Source organism: Sinocyclocheilus rhinocerous, unplaced genomic scaffold (genome assembly GCF_001515625.1).
Source record: "Sinocyclocheilus rhinocerous isolate Xijiao unplaced genomic scaffold, SAMN03320098_v1.1 scaffold742, whole genome shotgun sequence".
NCBI classification, from domain to species: Eukaryota; Metazoa; Chordata; class Actinopteri; order Cypriniformes; family Cyprinidae; genus Sinocyclocheilus; species Sinocyclocheilus rhinocerous.
The window spans coordinates 176,817-189,895 of record NW_015641116.1 but is presented as its reverse complement, the minus strand read 5'-3'; the positions used below and the strand labels follow the sequence as shown (position 1 = coordinate 189,895).

Here is a 13,079-nt window from a genome sequence, read left to right as displayed (position 1 = left end):
CTCTCTCAGTCGTCGTGAAGTAGCGCTGACTCCCACTGTGCAAATCCATGGTGATCTCACAGTCCAGGGGAACTCCAAATTAATGTTTATAAAGAGAGATTAAGGGTACCAGCATGAAAGAGTTTTGCACTCATAGATAAACACAGATGGAAAAAATGAAAACAGGTTCAAGCACACCCAAAAACACTTTTTAACTGAATAATGGAAATAACTTTGAGGACAATAATTTGTTGGGACAAGACACAATTCACTTGTCCTACACCAGTTGTTCTATGTGAACTCTGAAACATTAAATATCTATGTTCCTGTTCTGAACATGAGGCTGTTTTGCTTAAACAAACACGAACATGCTTTAATATTCTACTTTCCTGTTCAGAATGTGTTTGAGTAGACTAGAATATATTCCAAGTATGTGTGTATAAATAAGAGTTTAAACCATTTGAATCATCGTTATTTATTTTAAATAGAATATTTTTCTCTGAAATGTTATTATTTTAAAGTTCAATATTATTAATTAATATAATATATTTAATATATTTATATATTAATTAATATATTCTCTGAACGATTTAAAATAAAAAATATTTTTGTATTAAATAATTATATTCAACAAAATAATTTAAATAATACAATTTTAATAATAAAAATGTACATACATACATACATACATATGACTATATCATCCAAAACCATATTCACTCCCTGCCACTGACACACAACACTAATGACTCTGTATATTTATGCTATATCTCATTCTAAGGATTTTCCCCAATTCTACTTCTCATTTGACATATTCTAGCTTTCTGTTTCTTTTCTCCATCCCTCATCCTGCTGTGGTAAGTCGGGAGGTTTTTGTATGTCATTGTGGTGTCTGCTCAGCAGCAGATGCCTGTAACATTACAGTATATGGTCAGCAGTCAGTTAACCTGTCAAGTCAAGTGACTGATGGATTTACCAATAACATCCCCCAAACAGATGGATACCCTCACCCTGCATTATTAAAATTAATTCAAAGACTGAATCAGCTGCTCTTGCCTTGTGATTGCGTCTGGGAATTGGTCATTCTACTGTCACCATGGTTATCTGATTGACTCATGAGTCATGACACGCTGTTTAAAGCTGGTCACATGGGGTCTGTGGTTAATTCGGGGTCTGCCAGCTCTGTAAGTGGTGAATTATTCTGGTTTATTAATAGCTTAGAGTGAAAAGTTGCCAGGGTTGTCTTAATCTGATTTTATCACTACAAGTACACTGCATCAAAGAAATGAAAAATAACCTTTGATTGCATACATATCAGCAAATTTACATTGTCAACATAGAACTGAAGTAGAGCCACACTTGGAATTCTGTTCTGAAGCCCCTGAAGACACGGACTGGGTGAAATGTTCTACAGCTTTAAGGATTATGTAACTACTATCAAATGTCTAGTTCTTTCCCACCCATGTATTTAAATTTTTGTTTACTGAAGCAGTTTAAAAGCTTGACAGGAAGGAAGGAAACACAAGTGAAATGATAGGAGAGAAATTAGTCAAAATTTGATTTTGGTAAACAATAAATGAAAACATTCCTGTCCACCTCCCTTGAGCATGCAAAGAAAGACATAATATTCTGACAGGCCATTGCAGGTCGGATTTTGTTACATGCCTCACTACTTACTGTCACGGTTCTGCTGGTGTGCTCTAGTTGGCCACCAGATGTCACTGTGTGTTTTGTTGAGCATATGGCTTGTTGTTTGTTGTTGGTGCCATGTGCTCTCCGATCTATTGTCTGACCCCGCCCTTCTTGTTATCTCATTATTGTTTTAGTTACTCCACCTCAGTGTTACCAATTTAGCTACTTTGTAGCTAGATTTAGCGACTTCCCCGCCCCTTTTGAGACTTTTTTCAAAAGTTTAGGGACAAATATAGCAACTTCTTGGACAAACCTTATTTAAGTTCTCATCTTGCCCACTGATCTACGTTCATCTTTATATAGATCAGTGAATTTGCCATTGTGATGTCATCTAGTCACATTTAGCTACCAGTTTTAGCTACTTTCAATTGAAAGCAGTTGGCAACACTGCTCCACCTGTGTCTCCCTCGTTACCCTCCTCGTTTGTCTCCCTTTTTATTCTCCTTGTGTCTGCAGTCCTGTTCGTTGTTTAATGTTTATATCTCAGAGTAATTGTCATATGTGTGTTATGTTCCCCTTGCCTTGCCTTACTGTGCTGTGCCCTGTTTTGGCCTGCCTGTTTTTTCCTCTCGGGGTAGTTTTTTTTTTTTTTTACTGTTAATAAATACCCATATCATCCTGCATTCGAGTCCTCGCCTCATCTCTCTCCAGTCCCTGACATTTACAGCCAATAGAGGTCACCATTACCAGCCTGAAAAATCTCATTTCAACATGTATCATTCATTCATTCATTCATAAATTCGTAAAATTACCGTTTTGTATCTTTTGCAATCTGTATTCATGTTACTTAAGAAATTACACACAACTATTCAAAACAACAGTATGATTGCAAGTGAGATATTGCTTTTATACAATAGCTCCATAAACATGAAGTTGATATAACTTACATCTACATCCTGCCAATGGAAATAGTTCCAAACAGAGCGAAAGAAGAACCTCAGCAGTGGCGTTTCTTACCTAAATTAAGTTTTTGAATGAATCGATTGAATGAATGATTCATAAACACACTCACTCACACACACACAATTAAATTCCAAGCACTCCCTAAAGTCAAAGGAAAATTCAGATATACAGTATTTGTTTAAACAATACAACAGAATGGAAATGTAGGCCTAGGCCACAGTCATAATGATCTGTTATATTAGATAATGCAAACATGTATAAGGCATATGTTCAGATCAGATTTGTATTTCACTGTATTTGCTACATTAAATACCCTTTCTAATGAATGTTTGAAAGCTTTTTCATTACTTTAAACTCCAAAAGCATTGTGTCTCCAATTATATAAACTTACTGCAGATTCGCACAAAAATACTGCTGAAAGACAAGGCTTGCTTCATAATGTTAAACTATTACATTGGTACAAAGAATAGGATTAAAGAAATACAACATATAACATGTGAAGCATTAATTATTATGACCTACAGGATGAGAGCAGACCAAGCAGTACACCAAACTTTGATTTATTTGTTTGGTTGTTGTATTTTTTTTTTTTAATAAATGCCCTTTTAATAAAAACACTCACTTACAAAACACTCCTTCATCATCTCTGCACTGTAACATAACAGATTCTCTACTGCCCCCATCCGAACTCAACTTACATCTCTTTTTCATTCGTTCAAGAGCATAGTATCGCAGCATATGAAAAACTCCTGTTTGGATACAGAAATATTGATTATTAATAGATTATAATCCATAATTGAGAATTATCACTCTAAATGACTTCTTAACTTATAAGCATGCATTATCTATATCTGACAGGAACCTAATGAATTACATGCAAGCTTTCTGAAACACTCTAATAAAGAAAAACATACCAGTAACACAGCTTACTGTTATAGATTATATTATGTCAAATTGACACAAAAGCATTGACAAGGCCAGTATTTGATCTTTCTTCCATAACTTTCTTGAGTAAGTAGCAATAGTGTACACTCTAAAAACTTTGGGTCAAATATGGACTAACCCAACTTTTGGGTTAAAAATTTAATGTAAAAATTTAACCCAACGGTTGGGTTAGTCCATATTTGACCCAAAGTTGGGTTGAAACAACCCAGCATTTTTTAGAGTGTATTATCAAAAAACGTATATATATATATATATAAAAAAAAATTCTCACCATGGCAGGAATTGATAATGTAGAAGAGGAAGAGGGTGGCCTCTGAGAGAGGGACAAAACTGAAGAGACCCAGGCCCCACGTGGTGCCAAACAGACAAGTGAGACCCCAGATGCTGAAAAAAGCCATGCGGTTCTTCCTCCACTCTGGTCGGTTATGTATCTTTGTAGCCACAAAAAGTATATATATATATATATATATATATATATATATATATATGTGTGTGTGTGTGTGTGTGTGTGTGTTACATACTGCATGGTTACATCTTATAAAGTTTACTTACATAAAATATAGAATGGTGACATCTTCACTTGGCATAATCTTCCTTAAGCCATAAATATCACCTATAGAAAGCAATCTACAAACTAGTATTGCTGGGATACCTGAAAAAAAATTACCTTAATTTAAAATTTAGAAAATATAGTAATTTTTGAATGGGTTCTTAGGACCGAACAATTTATGTTTTAACTAACTCACCAAAGCCTGCCAAGTAAAAGACCCATGGAGGAAGAGTTGAGCTTGATACACAGCAAACTAAAAAGAATGTGTGAAACATTTCCACAATCATCCAGCAGAGGGTGCTGAGCAGAGAATAGTGCAAAAGGGTTCCCGTTATCTTACAAATGGTTTCATTTCCAGTCTTTGCTAGAGAACTGGTAAGACTGAAGCACAGGCAAAGAAAAAATTTTGCCACCACCAGACCATGATGCACCAGTAAGGACTGGTCTTTCCCTCTTCTGGAGTACAGGGAAAGCAATAGAGACAAAACAAGAAATTTAAATAAAAGTGGGGACAGATTCACAAATAGACATAAAAGAATAAGCATTCCATGTAAGCCACTTACCTGCAATTACATAGCCAATAGAAGAGAACCAAACAGCTAACTAAGGACATGGCACAGCCCACAGCGGTAATGAACGTCAGAGCCTCTAGATGGCGAACTGTAGCCTTCTGTTGCACTTGCTGAAGCAATGAAGACAAAGAGACAAGGTGTGTACTGTCCCCTTGTCCAAATACCCACACTTGCGGTCTTGGCCACTTGAAAGCGCGTGCGCGCGACTGTCCCAGGTCTTAAAAAACGCCAGAGCGCAGTGCCCTTAACGCACACTAAATCCACACTATCTCGAATACCGCTCCTGAGCGCTATTCGAGGCTTAGTGTATCCCATCATGCATCATGTTCTGGAAATAAATCGTGAGACTTTTTGCTGAGATTTCGCGAGAGGTCACGGAAACCTTTCCAATGCAAGTTAAATATTAATATAATAATGAGATATTACATATAATTTGGTAGAAAAACAGTGTTTTTACGTTTTATTGGTGCAAAGATGAGTAGTGGTGATATTTATTTTGTACAACATTTGCAACTGCTTTTTATCACTTAATTAGAAGCACCACAAATTAAAATTGTCATGTTATAGGGACTACTGAACAGACATTTAGAAGTTGATTTTAAAATGCAAAGTATTTAAAATTAAAATTAAAATAAAGCTATGTAAACACTTGCATTTTTACAACACTACAAGTGTGTCCCATCAGGTAATGAAAAGTTCGACACACACTTGTTGTCTTCATGCTCACTTGAACACTTGGGCCAAATACAGGAAATACGTCATATAAGTAGTCAAGTGGTCAAGTGCAAAGACCGCAAGTGTGGGTATTTGGACAAGGCATGTATCATTACATTTGTATGGTGTAATCCAGGGTTTACCAGACTCGGTCCTGGAGGGTCGGTGTCCTGCAGAGTTTAGCTCCAACCCTAATCAAACACACCTCAACTAGCTAATCAAGCTCTTACTAGGTATACTTAAAACTTCCAGGCAGGTGTGTTGAGGCAAGTTGGAGCTAAACTCTGCAGGACACCGGCCCTCCATGACCAAGTTTGGTGACCCCTGGTTTAATCCATCCAATGGTTCTCAGCTCTGGCCCTCAAGGTCTACTTTCCTGCAGAGTTTAGCTCCAACCCTAATCAAACACAACTGAACATGCTAATCAGGGTCTTCAGGATTACTAGAAAGTCACTGGCAGGCGAGTTTGATCAAGGTTTGAACTAAACTCTGCAGGAAAGTGGACCTCGAGGGCCAGAGTTGAGAACCCCTGGTGTAATCCGTTAACACACTGTGCCACTGGCTATGCACATTACCAAGTATGAAAGAAATATTAATAAGTCTGGCTCTCAGTGAGAAATATTACCAACAATGAGCAAAAACACACTTATGTACACACTTTTGTCATTTTTTTGGTAACCTGCTACTCACCACAAGAATGGCAAAGTATGTGAGGAGATTACAGCAACATTCTGTCTCTCTGTCATGGATTTCAACAGTCTCACAGCCATCATATGTCCAATTCACTTCAATATCTGCAGAGGCACATCAACAAAACATTCAGTATTTGTGCTTCATTTAGCATTGAAACATTTGCTTGATGTCTAATACTGAGTGTTGGTTATTGTTTATGAGCACACCTTTTCTTGTGTCCTATGAAACGCATCTTCTGGAATAGTTAGCCTTTTAAATGAAATAGGAGAGGTCAGGAAGAATGCATCTATAGTCAGAGCAGTTAAAAGAAAGTGTCAGGCTTGTCACTAGCCTTGTCATGTGGTTTTCAGTGTTATGGAAATGGCAGACACTTAGGCCCAATCCCAATTCTACCCCTTAGCCCTTCCCCTTTCCCCTACCCCTCCGTTTCGCGCGTTCACGGGAAGGGGTAGGGGTGTCTCAATTCTCTTTTGGTTGGAGGGGTAGGGGTAGGGGAAGGGCCAGACAGCCCTTCAAACGAAGATTTTTCGGGACCACACTTCAAACGAAGGGGTATGAATTATCTCAGCGTAAACCGGCTTCAGCGGCAACATGGCTGCCCGAGCGAACAAAAAGACACATAAATGTAAGCATTTTTGGCATCAATAAAGATTTTAACGAAAAGTAATCATTTGTTTTACGTTACGTTCAATCGTGAGTTCATATTTATGGTCATGTTACTCAAAGAAATGTTTGCAAAAAATCGCTAAAGTTTGCTAACGCCACAACATATTTTCATGTCTGATCAGGGCGATAACCACCGTAGACATTGAGGGGGGCTAGTCCCCCCAATAATTAGAAATCACTAAAACCTTTTCTCAAATATGGCCAATTCGAGAGAGAGAGAGAGAGATGAAAGTTGCGTGTATGCGAGTCTGTGCGTTTCTCTTTTTAGAGTCAGTTTACTTCAAAAACAGCGATTTTATCCTCATTGCTGGAAAATATAATGTAGCGATTCAGTATTTAAACTGTTACTAATAAAAGTCGTGGGGCAGCGTTGACAAGTATCTTTGCTCCTGGATGTGTGAGCTGCGCGATCTCCGATATATATATGTATGTGTGTGTGTGTGTGTGTGTGTGTGTGTGTGTGCGCGTGCCAGTGCTGTGTAGCGTCTGGACCAATCAGACATACCATTTTTCATTTGATTTAACAAATCAATTATTCATTAGATTAACAAACTTTCACAGACCCCTCACCCAATAAACATACTGGGTGCCAAGATGTCTGTGAACGAGGCCCAGGCCCCTGGTTACCATGGCAACCAGGACACCTTTGCTAGACCAGATAATCTTTACAACCTAATGGCATGTTGAGAGTTCTCCCTCTCACTACATTTTCCATAGGAAAGACACATAATGCACAGCAAAATTGACTCTTCTCTAATTAATTCATAAGAAAACCTTTCTATTAATGAACACACATATCCTCAGGTCATTGTGTATACCATTACTGTTCTTGTATATTGTCTGTTGTATTGTATGCTGTTTTATGCATGTTATGATAGACCACTAGTTAATATAACCCCACCGATACCATGTTTGGTCTCTTTGAATTTGTCTTCTGATGATCTAAATGAGCGTTTATATTATGTGTGGGTACATAGGCAATATATTAGTGTTCTAAGGATCTTTATTAATTTTGATTCGAGTTCCATATGCAAAGTACCATGCTCTCACGATTGCGAAGTAGCCTACAGTAAATATCCACACCGGTGCGGTGACTGACTGCCACACACACACACACACACTCCTCAAAACATTAGATTCATCCGCGCTGGAGCCGTGCCGGCGCACAACCCACACAAGGAAGATAATTCCGCAAACAGCTGCAATTGCAGGTTTGAAAACAGAGATGGCGACAAAGAGGCAAAACTTACGGACTGCAGCTTTAAGAAAGTATTAAAAAATAGTGAACATGCACAAAAAGACTTACTGGGAGAGGAGAGTGATGAAACCTGATTCTGACAGGTTCTGGGAGGTTTTTGATGATCTCATTCTCCACAGAGAGTCCAACTATGTCATCCAGAAGAACTGCATCAGACGATCCCCCCTACACAACACAAACACTGTTATGTCATACTGTACATTGCTGTATATGTTGGTAGGCCAATGGAAGCTAAATAATCCACATGATTTATGTCTGCTGGACAAATATTGTCATACCTGAAATAATGCTTTGTCTTTGTAGTAAGTACACACCACTTTGGATGTGCTCCTTGACATTGATTTCAGGCAGGAGGGAAGATAAACCGAGGGTATCATGTTTGGTGCTACAGTTTGAGGGGCCTGGAATGCAACATTTATATTTATTCATATGCTAGAAAGAGCCCTTCCTGTGACTCAAAGGTTATTTGAACTTTCTGCTTCTATAAGATGAATGTTATTTACTGGCAGAGTGAAATTGAGTCCTGTGAAACCCTCTTTCATCTCAATGATTGTGCTCTGAGCACAAGTTAGATCCACCCGACCCCTTTCATTGGATTTCGTCACTACTTCCTCTATCCTGCAAAAAAAATGTTTTTCATGTTCACACATGAATGGAGTAAAACAGCATGATTATACAATATACAAATATACTAATGCAAGTTTTGAAGATGTTATTAATGCATCAAAAATCTAATGATGCTCTTGGAACTTCATGCATTAAAAGTGAACATAAGTTAGAAAGTCATTGTAGTCATGGGTTAAGCTTCCTGTTTGCGGCTCAATCTGTTTTTCACTCATACTTAAGCTTGTCATGATTGTGCTCTTATAAGCATGCACAACATCACCTCTTGCTATCTGCATGATAGACCACATCAGTTCATAACACTCTAAAATAATAGGGAAACTAACAAACTGAAATAAAATGATGATTGGCTCACATGTTTGCTCCACTGGGCTTCTTACTTGCCTCATCACAGAATTTCTTCTCTGTAAGAGGAAAACTAAACTAATTACATGCTCAGAAAGGCTATATTCACATGTGAGATCAGTATAATAAATCTTTTGATATCTGTAGTATGCAAAAATTATTAGACAAATAAATTGTATGTATTAATATTAAAGTTTCTTACTGCAGTTGATTGTATCTCCTCGAAATGTATATTTTTCCATGACATCATAACTGATGGTATCACCCTGGATGCTGCCATTCACAATACCATACACAGCAGCAGTTTTTTGATCCCCTGGTGAGAGGTCAGTGCAGCACGTTCCTTGAAGGCCATTTGGTCGACACAGAGTGTGATTCTTTCCATTGACCTGCATTATCAGCAGGTCCAGCAGCGGCTCCCAGAACACACAGAACTCACTTTGATTTTGAAGAGGGTTTGATTCTAGATTAATGGATGAAGATTGTGTGCACTTGGCTGTGATACTGCCCTGAATAGAGAGTGTGCTCTCATTGGCTGAAATCTCAATTTCCTTACAGCCTGTTTTCAAATCATACTTCAGATTTTGGGATGCACTGCCATGGCGCCATGTTCCACACATCTTAAAGTCCCTGTCATTTTCTAAAACAAAATATAGTAAAAATGAAAAAAGAATAAATGTATGTTAAGCTGCAAACTTTGTTTTAAGAATTCAAAACAACCTATCTGAACTATCACATTTTGTTGTTACTACATGGACAAGCACAAAATATGGAAAAAATGAATTCATTCTCTTTCTCCATTATAGCGCAGTTTGAGTAGATCTGTGGCATTGACTGTCCCATTAATGTGGCTTGGTTTAAGTTGTGGGGAGGGCATTATGGGATTAGTTATAAACACAATAAATAAATAAATAAAAATAAAAAAATGTAATTTGCATCCTTTAATTACTTTTAATTCTATCCTTGAATTTAATTTTTTAGAGACACTTTCTTACCTAGAACCAAAGTGAACAAAAGACAGGTCATAATCCACATTCTTACAGTCTTTGGATTCTGCTTCATAAATGAAAGGTACAGAGAATTCAGTTAAAGAGAGATGAAAACATGCTCAATGACATGTCTTAATAGTCAGACATGGGTTTCCTATATAAATATAATAATTCCACTTGAAATGTCAAAAAGTCTAAAATATAAAAGTATAAAAATGTCGTCCTCTGAAACGAAGTCATAGCTCAGATCTGTCACAAACTCAGAATCCTTGTGATAAAGTATCACAGTCATAGGCCACATCAAGTAACAAATTCTTGCAATTTAATGAATGAGAACACATAAAGTACATGCATACTCAACCATCATCTCTTATTAAAAACGCATCAATTTGTCACATAAACATGACACATACTAATACTTGTTTCAGTTAAGTTAATGGTGAAACAGTAGCATTAATATTTTGCCATATAGGCCTATGCATAACATGAAGTCTTACTGTTATAATGACACATAACAGAGTATATAGGGAAGACTATGTCTGTCTGGATTTTAAGATTCTGCCATCAACTGAAAATGTGTGCACACTTTGAAAAATAAAGTTCTCTGATTAAAAACTTGATAGAACCTGTATATAGAGGACATGTAACACTTCCCTCTTCATCGATTGTGAGAAACAGATGCTCTCTACAGACTTCAAACCAACTCTCTCACGGTGTTCCATTAGCCCACTAAACCCACTCTCAGACCACAGTAAATAACCTATTAATAGCACAGCTACTCAAACAAGACACTTACAAACTAACCCAAATCTATCTTCTTAGAAGTACATATACAAGTAGATGGAAACCAAACAGAAGAGATATGTATTAAAGTATGACTGGGTGACCAAAATTTCAAAGCCTTGACATGCAAAAAAAAAACAAGCAACCATAGTTCACATTTAGACATGTAAAATGTCATCCAACATGATATTTATTAATTGCAGAATGAAAATGATAAAATGGTTGACATTTTTAACAGGGTAGCCTGTAATCTCAAAGCAGTGAAAACTGGACTGCTTTGGCCTGCATGCTCTCTCTCTCTCTCTCTCTCTCTCTCTCTGGCCATTTTGTCATGTTTAACTAAATAAAGTCACAGTGAAGTAATATTTCCTGGCTGTGAGAATGAAACTTGTGTATCTTGGGACAGTTGCTGGGTGGAGTACAGGTGTGATACATTTCTTATGTGTCCCTGCTTTATAATATTTTCAGCCTGAAGAGCACATAAGGAAAAATAAGGTCATTTATTTCCAGTAGTGGGAGGTGGTTCATGTTGTATAAAGGATGGGTGTGTTCTGATTAACCATTTACAGGAAGAAAACATTATGTAATCCCAAAAGGACGCTCTGGCAAATCTTTATCCTGCAGGGGTGAGAGAAAAATACTTTTTATTAATGTTCCTGTGGCTCAGTGGTAGAGCATTGCGTTAGCAGTGCAAAAGGTCATGGGTTCAATTCCCAGGGAACACACATACTGATAAAAAATGTATAACCTGAATGCACTGTAAGTCGCTTTGGATAAAAGCGTCTGTATCAGTTGTGGGTGTCGTGCTGAACTCTCTGTGTCCACTGGGGGTCAGTATACACCAGTTTCATTTCTCTGTTCATCTGTCACTTTGGTGAAATCTATTATTGAATTTATGTCTCTGCACATGTGCTGTGAATTGAGCTTATTCTGAAATAATGCATTCTCATGTCTTCACTCCTGACATCTAGAAATATCTTCATTTGTGGAAAAAGATATATAAATAATGTTTAGTATTATTATTATTATATTATTTATTATACAAGTTTCTGTAAAATAATATAAAAATGCACAAATTATTCTTTAAAAATATTATATATATATATATATATATATATATATATATATGTAAACGCTCTACGTTCTTAGACATCATGAAAAGTAATATTTAATATAAAATTTCTTAACAAGCTATCCCAAAATGATAAAAAATTATTTAGCTAATTGCTTTTTTCAGTTGTCAGTATGTTAATTTAGTTTACTTTCAGCCTTATTTTAAATACATCCAGAATTGGTGGATTTATATGCTGGTTATTATGATAACTGCTGTAACTGAGAATATGGCTCCCCCTCGCGGACTTTTACATCATTTTCAGGAAGTTCTTTGGCTCATGTTATATAGCGATACATATAGCGACTTTAGTTTATATATTGATACTCAACAGGTACCCGCATAGCATGATAACAGCTACCTCTGTGTATGAATGTGTTCGGACTCTTGACTCAATGCTTTAATTGCTTTAATTTGCCTCAGATCCTGTTCTTTCTACAAAACTGCAATTAATATTACGCCCATTCTCTAGTGACCCACTCTAAATGAATCCAGTCTCACTGACTCCCTCTGCTACCAATTATAATGCTCTTTACACCCCTTCTGTATCCAGTAGGGGGTGATTTTCAGAATAGAGACGGGCCCCTCCTGACGATGATAGGATAGAGAAAGATGCAGCTGCTTTGGCAGAAGGCCTTCACAGTTTGTTCATGGGTAATCTACACTGCCACAATCATTCAGATCAGACCTTTCGCTTTAGAAGTGGTGCAGAAGCTAAACAGATTCAAAAACTGATGTGTTTTTTTCCCGTGAGCTCCATTTTCTCACTATATAAACCATATGCAAACTTTTTTTCTTTCAATATACAGTTCCACAACAGTAAATTAGATTTTTCTTACTATAATTTCAATGAAATCATTTCAATGACATTCTATATGAAATGATTTCATACAGAATGTCAGGCTTTACAGGGTTACTCATATTCATTTATTGCAGTTTTTGTACAATTAAAGTGCCCCTATTATGCCATTTCCAATATTGTCTTTCATGCAGTGTGTAATGTAGCTGTATGTGAATGTAAACGATCGGCAGAGTTGTAAAGCTGAAAGTGCACGATAAATAAAGTTATTGTCTCCCAAAATAAAGAATCGACTCTGTAGCCTTCTGTTCCACTTGCTGAAGCAATGAAGAAAAAGAGACGAGGTGTGTACTGTATCATTACATTTGTATGGTGTAATCCAGGGTTTACCAAACTCGGTCCTGGAGGGTCGGTGTCCTGTAGAGTTTAGCTCTAACCCTGATCTAACTAGACGAG

At 37.1% G+C, this 13,079-nt stretch overlaps 1 pseudogene; it reads right to left on the bottom strand.

Moving 5' to 3' along the window:
• Positions 1–3,179: 3,179 nt before the first annotated feature.
• LOC107754646 (G-protein coupled receptor 56-like) lies at positions 3,180–10,003 on the bottom strand (annotated as a pseudogene).
• Positions 10,004–13,079: the final 3,076 nt, after the last annotated feature.